This window comes from Podarcis erhardii, assembly GCF_964252035.2.
Source record: "Podarcis erhardii genome assembly, chromosome: 1".
NCBI classification, from domain to species: Eukaryota; Metazoa; Chordata; class Lepidosauria; order Squamata; family Lacertidae; genus Podarcis; species Podarcis erhardii.
This window is the reverse complement of record NC_138497.1, coordinates 71,755,028-71,769,075: the sequence shown is the minus strand read 5'-3', so window position 1 is coordinate 71,769,075 and position 14,048 is coordinate 71,755,028. Positions and strand designations below refer to the sequence as shown.

General features: G+C 45.4%; 1 protein-coding gene and 1 long non-coding RNA gene across 2 annotated transcripts in view; both read left to right on the top strand.

Annotated features, from left to right (window-relative positions):
* Positions 1-14,048, top strand: part of PSMA1 (proteasome 20S subunit alpha 1) — a 395,619-nt gene that overhangs the window by 266,736 nt on the left and 114,835 nt on the right. The gene's annotated exons all lie outside the window — the stretch shown is intronic.
* LOC309339030 lies at positions 2,773-5,751 on the top strand. Its single transcript, XR_014155143.1, has 3 exons — positions 2,773-2,852; positions 4,739-4,903; positions 5,647-5,751. It is a non-coding gene; the product is annotated as an uncharacterized lncRNA (long non-coding RNA).

Here is a 14,048-nt window from a genome sequence, read left to right as displayed (position 1 = left end):
GACCCCCTTTTATATCTACCGCCAGGGCAAAAGTGTGTAGGCGTTCGACGAGCTGCCCGCCAGCCAATCAGCACCTCGGTTATCAACTATAAAACCAATCCACGCTTGACCACGAAACCCCAGCTCCCGAATTACGTCATCCTCCAGTCACTGAGTATTCCATTCACAAAAAAAATTGCCAGTCATTTAGGCACATCTGATAGGTTTATTTGCATTGAGGTCATCGGACGAAGAGAGAGAGAGAGAAAGGGGGGGACGCGGGGAGGGGGGAGCGGGACATATCAGACGATTAATGAAATGTAAGGGAAATCGTCTCGAGTCATTAATAATATCCAGGCCACCCCATACTCTCATCCCTACAAAATCTACCGTATCTTTTTAATGAACAAACCCAAAGGGCAGGTTATTTACTTATTAGAGGCGACATCTACTGCAAAAAATGCTGCATTGCAGAAAATGGAAGTTGGCAGCTTTCCTTTTTAAAAACTTCTTTGTATATTACAATGGTCATAGTGGTGCTAGTGGATGTGTAGAGAATTCGGCTCTTGACGTTTATTACGGAGTTGGCATCCATCCCTGAATAAGCGCAAGGCTCTCTCTTCACCAAAACCCAGCGAGCATTTCTCTGGGGAACACTTTTACAATGCACAGTCCTTTTTTATCCCACACATTAAACAATGTGCATCTCAATCCTATGCATGTTTACTCGGAAGTAAGTCTCTCAGTGCTCAACGGATCTCACCCCCAGCTAAGTGTAAATGGGATTGCAAACCTTATTTGCAATTGCGATCCGAAACACAGGGAGGGGATATTTAGGATTACACATAAAGGCCACACCGTTCCTATACCTGTGAACGTGACAGTGACATATCGCCTAACCTGCTTCGCAGAATACCCTAGAGAACCTTTATAAACCCTTTATAAAGGTTGACATCCCATGTGAAGCTACTTGAGAGTAAGACCTCAGTGGTGACTTACTTCCGAGGAAGCATCGGTAGAATCCTGCTGCCCCTGTATATTTCCCCGAGACACCGAATTTAACAAAGCTGCGTTTCCTGTGTAAAATGTTTAACGTCTGGTCACTTTGGCAAGGGCCGGGGGCCCTAACGAAGAAGCCTGCGGGTCGATGGGAGGGATCAACGAAACTCCATTCAAACACCAAGTCAGGGGAGTCACTCTTGTTACCTTCAGGTTAATTTTTGCACAAGCATCAAAGAAAGCTGAGGTGCTGAAACCTTTGAACACCCTGCCCCCGGCATCTAAATCACACTAGGCAGAAAACCAGAGGCAGCCTGATGATCCATAACCCCACTCCAACCATTGAATAAATGGGGATTGAATCAACGGGGGAGGGGGGTGCCCTGGTGCAAAAGCAGACCCTTTACCTGTTTCTCACGGGGAAGATCGGGGCTATTCTCCGTATTTCTGAATAAGGATCATGATAAGTGTATGTATTGAGTTATACAGAGGTACCTCGGGTTAAGTACTTAATTCGTTCCGGAGGTCTGTTCTTAACCTGAAACTGTTCTTAACCTGAAGCACCACTTTAGCTAATGGGGCCTCCTCCTGCTGCTGCTGCGCTGCCGCACGATTTCTGTTCTCATTCTGAAGCAAAGTTCTTAACCGAGGTACTATTTCTGGGTTAGCGGAGTCTGTAACCTGAAGCGTATGTAACCCGAGGTAGCACTGTATATTTAAGATCTCTGCATTGTGGAGATCCGCCGCCAGCACTTCGTGCGCGTTTGCCTTGCTCGCTGCAGCAGGTCCCCCTAGAGAGGGGGGTGCAGTGCGGACGGGAGGCGCGCTACTGCCTTGGCGACCCCGAGGGCAGCGCTGCCCCGCGCAGGGACGGGCTCAGGGCGTCCCGAGCCAGTCAGCCCGGAGTCTGCCGGAGAGGACCGCTCGCCTGCTCTCTCTGCCCAATGCAACCCTGGTGCCAAGAAAGAGCCCCCGGCGTGGCATCGCGGGGGGGGGGGCGCAGCTCCCCGCGCCTCTTGCTGCAGGAGGTGGCAGCGGACAGGCCGTCGGACCACACGCACGCCAACCCCCTTCCTCCCGCCCGCCGGGGTGTGTGCCTGTTCCCGGCTTGAAGTGGTCACGTTCCGCCCGGCAGGGCTCCAGCTGCTCGGCGGAACCGCGGGCACTTGGAGCGCCAAGCGCCGCGTCGGCAGCGGAGGTGGAGGAGGAGCGGCGGGGGGCGAGGAGCGAGAAGGGGCGAATCCATCACTCTCCAGGGGACTCTTAGTCATGGCCTGGCGGCCGCCGAGTCGTGCCTGGCGCGGGGACACCTGCTCCTCCCGGCAGGATGTTTGGGTTCCCGGGAGGCGCTAGACAGAACAATAACAAGCCACCTTCGCGAGGAAGCCGGAGGGGGAGGGGGGGTGTACTTTTCCCCCTTCGAGGGGTGTCCTTTTTTTCTCGAGAGGGAAATCTCGTAATCCGCGGGAGATCCGTCTCTCATCGGAAGCCGGATAGTTACAGATCGCCTCGTCTCCTCTTTGCGCCTACACAGCAAAGCTTGCGTGGCAGCTTCACTGGAGAATCAAACTGCGTTTCCTCCCCCCACCCCCGCCCCCTGTAGGATTAAGAGGATTCCTGGTTTATCAATCTTCCTTTGGCGACAAGAGAAGTCCCGGCTCCGTCTCGAATTTGCTACGGGCACGTGGGGGCCGGGTCTAAAGAGGGCGGGGGAGGGGAGGTTGTTGGGTGTCTGGTTTGCAATAGCTAAAGTCCAGAGCACGTCCGATTTCTCTTCCCCTCGTCTTTCATAGAAGCTTAGCGGGGGCTCCCCGGTGTCCTCGGGGCCAGCGCGGGTCTCTCTCTGCTTGGCGCCAGGATGGTCCCACGTGCAGGTGAACCTGGGATCGGGGAAAGGGGGCGCGCAGGCGGCTTTAGAGGCGCCAGGGAGGCGGCTGGTGCTCAAACAGCCCGGTGTCTGGTTAGTCCCCACCGGGGAGATTCCTGAGCTCTGGAAACCTTTCCTTGCCTTTCAACGCTTTGCGTTCTCGTTTGTGGCTGGGGGAGCCGATACAGGCTGGGCAGCAGCAGACAGCTAAAGTGTGGGGCAAGGATCGTCCCGGAGCATCAGTCTAAAATAGGGCGGGGGGGGGGGAGAGACTTTCTCCACAGCCACCCTGGCCTCCTGCCACGCTATATCTCTCCTCCCAGTCCAGACCCAGCCGGGTAATTTTTTTTCCAGAGGGTGATGACCAAAAGGACTTTCAAAGAGTAATGCTGGATCTGGCCAGCGGCCCATCTAGTTCTGCATCCTGGCCTCCCAGTGGCCAAGCTGGATGCCCGTGGGAAACCCGTGTGCCGGACCCCAGAGCGCTCTCCCCTCCTGGGGGCCAAGGGATGGATGGAGAAAGGCAAATGGCCACCGCGAAAAAAATCTGTGGCTGCCTCAGCCCTGCCAAGGAGGATGTGGAAATGCTCCTGGTTAAAGCGAAGGGTTGAGCGCCCGTTCCCCGCTCTGCCGCTATTCAGACGTGATTCCAAAGTGAGTGCCACTCTTAACAGGAGAGCGGATCCTGTTCTCCTGTTAATTTTATCACCGGCGGTCAATGCGAAACCACCCGTGAAAAAGCAAAGAGAAATTCCAATAGATATATTTTTATTTTAAAAGAAAAGAATGCTTTTAGGTTTAGAGCAAGATCAGATTGGGGGTGGGGAGGATGAAACATCACACCTGTAACGTTATGGTCCTGAGCATTTCCTTCTCTGCAATGTATGGCACCGAGTAGGCGCTCAGTCCTCTGCTTGGGAACGAATTAGTGAAGCGGTTTCTAGCGGAAATTTCTAGATGTCCAGCCGTTAGAATAAAGAAGAGCGTGCCCAGTATTTACTCCTGAGTAGTCTCATTGGATAGATGGGTTATGATCGTCGACGGCTGCGAGTACAATTTCTTGGGAGTTAAGTCCTGCTGAACCGATTACTGTAGCAACTTCTGAACAAACGCACATAGGATCGCGCTGCCCATTACGTAGGCGACCGCTTGAGGCACGCTTTTTTGAGAGAAGTCTCATTGAGCAGTGAGGTCTACCTCTGAGCAAACACGCTCGTTTCCCAATTCATTGGATTTGGAAATAGGAAGGAAACAAACTTTTGGCACCTGTGTGGTCAGCCTGGAAAGACTAATAAAACAGGAGTCTCCAGTTGGCAAAATGTAAAAAGAGAATATTTTAAAAGCTCTATATGAGAGCCCCCAATTTCCCCTTACTCTTTCGGAGGCTCCGGTGCCTTTAAAACTTGATTGACAAACAGAAACCCAGCAGGTTAATACTGTACTTCCTACCATTTCATGTGCTGAGCTTCAATATGCAAACTTCCCTGGCTGTTTCTGGCCAAAGGAAATCGGTCCTTTGATCTCTGACGTCACAGCGCAACCCTAGCCCTGTTTACTCAGAAGCGTGTCCTATTGAATCCAGTGCGGGATTACTCTCCAGGCGTGTGGGGATAGGACTACAGCCTAAACTGGCAAAGTAAAACATGGTGAAGGATCGCAGCTCAGTGGCACGGCATCTGCTTGGCATGCAGAAGGTCCCAGGTTCAGCCCACAGCGGCAGCGAGGAGACACTCCTCGCCTGAAACGCTGCTGCTTGTCCGTGTAGAGAAAACTGTGCTGAATGGACCGTTGTGCTGCTGTGTGGAATCGTCTGGCAGTTCCCCCGTTGAAGGTCTGAGGGCTGCAGGCACAGCAGAATCACAGGAAACTTTAACTCCTTTCCTCTCTTAAAAGGGCTTTATTTCTTCTTCCATTCATTCATTCATTCATTCATCCGTCTCGTCTGAATCAACAAACACCCTGTTTAGACACGGGATTCAATATTCCCGCAGGAAGCTCAGAGCAAGCAGAAAGCAGTCGGGTGCTGACCAATCCAGGACCTGCCTGATTTCCTATAATGTTAGTACTGTATATGATTTTCCGGCACAGGGTCGACAGCCTGGACGTGGGTAAAGCTACTGTTTAGAATCCCACATAAAATGTCCAAAGGAGCGTCAAATTTGATCTCAGGTAGTGGTTGGAGGCTGAAGGGGTCTAGAGACAACCCCCCTAAATCTCTGACGTGCACAGGGATTGGGTCAGAGCAGTAGTAAGGAGTTGCAGTTGTCTTGGGGGGACACAGGATTGCTGGGTCTGAAAGAAACCTTAAAGCAATCTTGTAGGAAGAGTTAGTTGCGCTTTTCACAGAATCATAGAACTGGAAAGGATTCCCCGGGGTCATCTAGTCCAACCCCCTGCAATGCAGGAATTTTCACACACACACACACACACACACACACACACACACACACACTTTAAGGAAGGAGGGTGGGGAAATTGGGGAAAGAACAACTTGTGTGCTTGCTATTGAAAGAATCTGTGGGATACTCCTCAAACCAAGATGCTCTTGAGCCACAAGGGTTGAGAACTGCTGGGTCCTTGCGAGGGTGACCAGTCCTCAGAAAGGAGCAACAATGTCTAGCGCTTTAATGGGATGGGAATGTTACAGATGCCCTGGTAGTGTGGCTAGTTGTTCAGCAAGTGATGGACCTGGGCGCTGAGGTCTAGGGCCTCGCAGACAGCCGGATATGATGGAAGCAGCTGCAAACAGGCCCTGCTCACCACAGCATCTTTCCTTTCCCCTTTCCCTTTTAAACTTGCAGGGAGGACATGGCCAGCTGGACATGTATGTGGCCCTCCTCCAGATGTTGCTGAACTACAAAAACAAATTTAGACAAGACTTATAAAATATATTGAAATAAACAGGGTTTGGAGTCTTTCAAAACCTGGCTCAGAATGTCTCACCAAAAAATGAATTCCCCCATGATTCACAGCCATTAAGAAAATTAGTGTCACTGTGGGCTCATACCTCTGGGACAAGTGAACTGTTCCATTAGCCAACACTTTTTTCCTAAAAACTGAAAGAGTTAAAGAAGCCAGCTGTCTTTTATAGCAACTGGCTGCTTTGCAATCAAAATGAGTCAAGGAGCATGTGAATGCTCTGGGTTAATCCCAATTTCCTGCTCAGCCACAGCCAACAAATGTTTTGGGCCAACTCTGATGACATCAGTTAGGGCAGATCTACTCCACAAATTTAAAGCATATCTATAATATTTATTAATAATTTTTATCTTAGTTACAATACCAAAAGAACAGTAGAATATAACACATCTCTTAACATATTTTTCTTAACTTCTTGGACTTCCTCACATCTCCCGCTCCTGCGTTCCTAACAATAAATTTCTATCCAGCAAATTTATCCCCTTTTTTCTATTCTTATTATCTGGTTTTCCAATGTTGTTTCTCTAATTTAGGTGACTTTAATTCAGATCTTAAAAATTAAAATATAACCTAAAATTTCCCAAACTTTGCCTTTTCTTAACTTTAGCTTCTCTTCGTATTTCACTTCTTCTAGCTTAATGGTGCCAAATTGTTTATACTCTGGCATCCTTCTTAACATTCATACAGTTTACAATGTTTTTGTAAATAAGTTTTGAAAGGATCGAACATTCTTTTTGTACGCAACAACAGCAGCAAGGATACTTGTCGCCAAGCATTGGAAAGCTCAAGATCTACCCACACTGGAAGAATGGCAGATGCAACTGATAGACTATATGGAACTGGCCGAGATGACTGGCAGAATCCGAGACCTGGGAGAAGAGACGGTGGAGGAAGATTGGAAGAAATTCAAGACACAAATTTAAAGCATATCTAATGCATATTTAAAGTGCGTGCCTTATCCCAAATAAGCCTGGTAACTGTAGTTTGTTAAGGGCTCTGTGAACTGTAGTTATGTGAGTTGGAAACTACAGTTCCCAAGATCCTTGGGGTGGGGGGTCATGTGCTTTAAATGTATGGTGTGGATCTGCCCTTAGTCTGTTGAGAATAGCAACCCACATATTGCTGGATTAAAACTCCCATTATTCCTTTCCACTGGCCATGCTGGCTGGCATGGATGGGAATTGGAGTTCCAACAGCATCTAGAGGACCATAGGTTGACCTGATGAAAGAGTTTACATAGGGACTACATCTCAAGGCGTGCCTCTGACCCAAAGCCTTAGGGTTCTTAGACATATTCAGGTGTACAGTTTGACCCATCTCAACCCTAATGTGACAACTTTTTGCTCCGAGTTATGATTTGTTGACAATGAGTTAGAGTGATGATCTACCCGCAAAAGTCCAGGTAAGGAGAGGAGAGTTCTTTCTGATCTAGGAGTATCATCAAGGTAACAAGCCAGAGAATTCAGATGGGAGAAGTGAGAAGTTTGTTCTGTCTCCTCCCCCTCAGTCACTATGATCCCTTCTGCTATTCTGTTGGGCTCACCTGGAGCTCCCACCACCCACCTCATTTTCTGCATCCATCTTTGTTTCCTGACTTCACCACTTATATGAGAGTTCCTAGAGCAGGTGGAAGTGCCAAGTGGATTTGTGTTTACAAGAATAAAAAAAAATGCATTTCTGGGAAAAAATGTGTTGACTATATTATATCTGTTAAGCAATGAATTATTCTGTCTCTAAGCGCAGTAACTGTAAATACAGTAATTTAGCCATAAATGTAGATAAATACAGGTAGGCATGCTTGTCCATAAGAATAAATCCAACAGTAAAAAAAGCGTAGTGCATTTTATTAGGACCAGAACACTGTCGCGAAGTAGTGAGCAAGCTTCCCCAGAATCTTCTTCAGTCTGGAAAATGTAATTATAAATATAATAATGACTTATTACGACACAGTAAAATTAAGCAACATGGTTGGTTGAACTGACTCAGCTTACAGGATCATTTCCCTTTCTTTTTTTTGTTTTGCTTGGAAAGGGGTGGTTGTTTTCCATTTAGTAGTTGAGAAATTTAAGACGAGCAATTTTGGTGAGCAATATTTGTTGAATCCTCTTTCCCTCCTCTATCACTGTGGCTATAGTTAGTGTATCTGTTACAATACAAAAAAACCCCCCCTAAAGTTGTGTTCTATCTGCCTCACCTAAATCACCCTGAAATCAGCTGAGATATGGCCCAATTATCTAGTTATCCCTTTATTTATTATTACAGTTCTATCCTGCATTTCCTCCAAAGAGCTCAGCTTTGTATACAGAGTTTTCCCCTCCCTATTTTATACTCACAACAACCCTGTGAGGTAAGTAAGGCTGAAAGACTGTGAATGACCCAGGGTCACCCAGTGACTTTCATGGCTGACTGGGGATTTGAACCCTCCTTGGCTCCTACACTACCATCCAACACTCTAACCACTACACCAAACTGGAACTTCTCCTGCTTCTTGTACAATGTTGCCTAAGCTGTCACTGTGCCATAAATGCCTTAAACCTACCAACAGCTATTTAATTTCCTACATTTTTATTCTTCACTTTGCCCAACATTTCCTCCATGGGCATGTGGACAGTGTTGTCAACATAGTCCCTGATTGATTGCCACAGGCTGTGCTTCTGCTGTTTCTGTCATTTTGATGAGGTTTTTTTTTCTATTTCTCCCCTCTTGACCTGAGCACATACAGTGGTACCTCGGGTTAAGTACTTAATTCATTCCAGAGGTCCGTTCTTAACCTGAAACTGTTCTTAACCTGAGGTACCACTTTAGCTAATGGGGCCTCCTGCTGCCGCTGTGCCACTGCTGCATGATTTCTGTTCTCATCCTGAAGCAAAGTTCTTAACCCGAGGTAATATTTCTGGGTTAGCAGAGTCTGTAACCTGAAGTGTATGTAACCCGAGGTACCACTGTATAGGAAACAGTAGCCATTTTCCTGGTGTTGTGCTGAAGTACCTTCCCACCGGTAGAAGGTAGAGTATAGAATTGTTCCGTTCAAAAAGTAAACCCTCATTGAAAGATCATCTCATTTAATGTACATTTGGCTCTTTATTTACTTAATATAAAACTCACACAGATTTAAAGGATTTGAAAAAATTGTTCCCCTGGAAGGAGGGGGGTGGGCTCATGACAGCACAAGACTCTAGCCAATCAGTGCATTGGGAAGTGCTGTGCAATGGACTCCAACAGGTGGGTGAGACAACCTGTCAACCATCTAATGCAGGCATCCCCAAACTCAGCCCTCCAGCTGTTTTGGGACCACAACTCCCATCATCCCTAGCTAACAGGACCAGTGGTCAGGAATGATGGGAATTGTAGTCCCCAAACAGCTGGAGGGTTGAGTTTGAGGATGCCTGATCTAATGCCATGCTGACACCAGGTGACTGACAAGTGAATTGTCCCACCACCCATCAAAGTTGGCCCATGGTGGGGGGAAAGGCCAAGAAGGTCCAACAATGTTTCTTCTTTTATGCTGCTATGTAAAATGGTAGAAGGAGGTGATAGATCCAGCACCAGTTCCCTGGCACGGGTTGTTCCTGTATAGAACACCATGTCTGTATTTCTTCAGTAGAAATTTATGACCTCACTGAAAATGTGCTAACTTTCCTAACATAAATTTAGATAAGCATCTCATGATACACCCATGAATTCATAGATGCCTTCATAATTTCTCATTTAGATTTATTTGCAGATGGAGGAGGAGGTTCTCTCGTTTGAACCGTCTCAATTGCTTCACACTACCATGGAAATATTTTTCCATCAGTTATTTTCAAAGCATATAAAAGGAACTCGTTTTTGTAGGTTTGTGTGGGCACACAAATTTAATAGGATGTTAAATGGAGGCTGTCCTTAAATTCAGTAGTATACCCTGCCTGTCGTGCAGATGTGACATGATTTGGTCAAGCCAGTCTAAACCATACATGAAAGAAGTTCAAATTACATAGTCTTTCAAATTACAGAATCTGGAGTGGAAGCATTGTAAGTGGACTGCTCTGTAAATGATTTGGAAGCACAATGTTCCTGCTTTGAACATGAGGCTCAATTATCGTGAGATAGATTTATATCCCCATATCTTTTGTACGCCAGCTGGAGAAGGCTGTGCTATGGAAGATAGCATGCATCTCTCTCTCTCTCTCTCTCTCTCTCTCTCTCTCTCTCTGTATTTGTATATGGGGAAATTTTGCTCCAATATACATTACTTTACATTTGCTTACATTGAATTGCATTTCCCATTTTACTACCCATTCATTTACTACCCATTTGGAGAGGTCCTTTCTTTTAATGACCCTGAAAAAATTGGTCCCATCAGGAAACTTGGGACCTCACTGCCCACCCCTAACTCCAGATCAGTTATGAACAAGTTAAAAAGCACAGGTCTCAAAAATAATATACATAAATAATAATAATAACAAAAAGGTTAAAAAGTAATAAAAAGAAAGTATGACAAAAATTGATTCCAAGATTTTTGCATGTACCGTTCAGAAATTTCCAAGGGGATTGCCATGTTGCAGCAAAAAGTTCTTGCCACCAAAACATTTTAATTAAGATAATAGTAAGTATTTCTGATAGTATCAACATGACTTATGATTAATCTTCCAGATAAAATCTTCTTGGCACCTCATCTACTGAAAGTCTTATGAAACAGAGTCTCATACTCCAAATGAAAAATTAGCATGCTTATTCAGCATGTTTTTCCTTAAAGGGAAAAGGAAAAGAAGTTTCTCTAAAGTTTTTTTTTTTAATTGCAGATTTATGTAACATTTTGTTACAGCTGTTCTAAACTATTACTGTGCTGAAAGCTGTCCTCCAGTTTCCTGAACATTTTCTTTCACTATAAAAGAGGCATTTTAATTGATTGATTGATTGATTGATTGATTGATTGATTGATTTTGCCTCATTCTCAAGGCAGTTGAGATTTTTTTCATTATTCCTTTAGTTTTGTACTTAATTGATTTGTAAAAAAAACAAAGACGAAAACAAACCTGGGTGGTGGTGGTGGTAGGAATGCTCTGGAGGAATTTATCTTGAAGTCAGCAGAGCTTTTGACAAACTTTTCCAAAATATTTTGATTAGCAAACTGGTTAAGTGCATGCTAATGATGATATCACCTGGTGGATTCATAAATGGTTAGAAAACTGTACACAAAGAGCGCTCATCAAACTGGAACAAGGTAAGGAGTGAGATGCTGCAAGGCTCTGTCCGAGGACCAGTACTCTTCAACCTTTTATATCAATAATTTTGATGAAGGGGTGGAAGGAATCCTTATCAAATTTGTTGATGATGCAAAACTGGGAGGGATAGTAAATGCCTTAGAAGACAGGAATTGTATTCAAAATTACCTGAAGAGCATGGGAAACTGGGCTGCCAATAAAATAAATTCAGCAGAAACGCCAAAGTTCTGCATTTAGGACTAAAAATAAAATGCATAGGTATAGGATGGAGGGCCGGCCCCAGATATTGGCACCTGAGGCAAATAAAAAATTGGCATTCTCCCAACTGTAGCTTGTGAAGGGTGCTTTTAAAAATACAGCTGGGGCTCCTCACCCCCACATCCTAATGTGGATCTTCACTCCTTGCTTGTTTCTGATCCTGATCTTCACTCCTCTCTTGTCTCTGAATGTCCCTCTCCCTGAGAGAGAAAAACGTGCTGACTGTGAACCAATTCCCTTGAGCACCTTTTCCATCACCCACCTCTCTCTTGCAGCACACAGTGGGGGGTGGCAGGCACAGACATGCCACCCATCACAGCTCTCCAGAGTCTGCTACCTAAGGCGGTTGCCTCACCTTGCCTCATGAGCAGGCCGGCCCTGGCTTGGCAATAGTACACGTGGAAACAAAAGAAAAGCAAGCCGAACATGAGCCAAAGAAGTGTAATGTGGCTGTGAGGAAGAGGAAGAAGATATTATTTTAGGTTGTAGCAATAAAGGCTTCCAAGCTGCAGGAAACAATAGTGCCACTTTATGTTGCACTAGTCAGATGTCATCAGTACAATCTCCAATTCTGGGTAGACAAATTGGAATGAGTTCAAAACACACCAAAGATAATTGGAGATGTGGATCATAATTCCTATGAGGAGGTTGTAGGAACTGTGTGTGTTTAGGCTAGAGAAGACTGGAGGGAAGAACATGACAGCACTCCTCAAAGACCTGAAGAGCTGTCACTTAGGCGAAAGACATAATCTCTGATCCTCAGGGCAGTTCACAACAGTAGTGTAACTAGGGTGGTGCAAGTGATGTCTGAACACCAAGTGCAAGATGGGTGGGAGGAGATTCACCACTGCCTACAGAACGCAACTTAAAATCATTATTATAGCATGAAATCTCACACATTCAAAGATGATTTTCACATTTATTTAGTTATCTGAAAATCAAAATTACCCACATGTAATTATTAAAACCATTATAAACAGTTAAGATTAGTTTCGATCATCCCTTGTGACAAATTTAATTTTTTTATAACAAAATGTGAAAACTTTATATATGAAATGTGTTCAATTATTGTTCAGTTATGGAGGGCAGGGCTAAATCTAATGAGCTTAAGTTATAGGAGGGTAGATTGATGAGTCAGCCTAAGGAGATGCTTGTTGACAAAAAGAGCAGTTATACAATGGAAGGGTTCTCTCTATCTGCAAACATTCAGTCAGATGCTGGACAGCCTTCTGTTGGCCACAGGAAACTGCAGGGGATCGCTCAAAATCAGACAGAGGAACCTTCATTTATCTTAGGATCCAAGCCAATGTTCTTCATTGGGGTCTGTTCACACATTCTGTTGTTTATGATCAAGCCTACAGTAAACTGAAGAAGTACATTTATATGTGAAACAGCCCTTTTCATACCAACTGGTCTTGGTGTCGATTCTACCACAAAGTAGTAGCAACCATGATTCAGGTGGTGAGCCACTACTTGCAAATAACTCACCACATACTGGGAACTGCTTATCATCATCATCATCATTTTTAATTTGTATACCGTCTTTCTATCTTACAATACTGAAGGCGGTTTACAAGCTGAAGAAACAAAAACTGTACATCTTACAATAATCTAATGCACTACAAAAATGTGATAATAAAGCATAACTTTAAAATAGGTAACCTGTATCAAAAAAGTAACATTCAACAATCATTAGGATAGTATTAAATAATAATAACAACATATAAAAGTTAAACAGAAATCCACTCGGCAGATACGATAAATAATTTCTAAACTATAATAAATAAAACAACAGCAAGCCACAGTACATAAAATAATACAATACAAATTGAGAAGCAGAGACTAGAGGGTGGAGCAAGGCAGATGGAAGGAGGCCGTGGCTGATGGAGTCTCTGCCCTCACAGTTCTTCCTTCAGGAACAGCTTCCATGAAGTAAGTTAAAATGCTCTCCAAGTGACAGCCACTGCTTTGTTGTGGCATCAACTACTCACACACTGAAAACTGAAAGAACAAGGAGTTTCAGTTACAGATAGGTAGCCGTGTTGGTCTGCCATGGTCAAAACAAAATAAAAAAATTCCTTCCAGTAGCACCTTAAAGACCAACTGAGTTAGTTTTAGGTATGAGCTTTCGTGTGCATGCACACTTCTTCAGAAGAAGTGTGCATGCACACGAAAGCTCATACCTAGAACTAACTCAGTTGGTCTTTAAGGTGCTACTGGAAGGAATTTTTTTATTTTGTTTTAAGGAGTTTCAGGTTTGACAACTGGAAATGCTACAAAATTATTTTTTAAAAAAGAGCATAGAAATGAGTTGTTCTTTTAACCTTTGCTGTGAGGATGGGGCAGCCAGCGGAAAGAGCTTAGCGCTGAAAGGACGAGCTTTACCGGGAATTCTCAGGCTTTCAGAAACGGGGAAATCCCTGCCTCTTTCCGAATGCCCCCCCCCCCGCTGCTGCCCCTGACCTGAATTTGCTATCAGGTGAGCCTTCCCCGCCCCTATTCAAAGTTTGCAGCGATTGCTGCCTGTTATGCAAGGAAGAGCCGCTGCTTATAATGAAGCAAGCTTGTGTGGGGAGATAAACGCGAGTCTTGGCGGGGTGGGTGGGGAAGCCGCGGCGGGAGTTGCAGCTGCTCCCGTGGGAACTCCCGACCCCCCAGCATCCCACTCGCGAACTGTCCCCAGGCGCACCTCCCGAACAAGCGCGGCGCGAGAGGAGGGGCCGGGGGGGGGGAAGAGCGCGAGGTGGCGCGGAGGCTCCACCAATCAGGCTCGGCTTCGCCTGACGAGCGCTGCCGGCGTCCTATAAGAAGACGCGGACAAG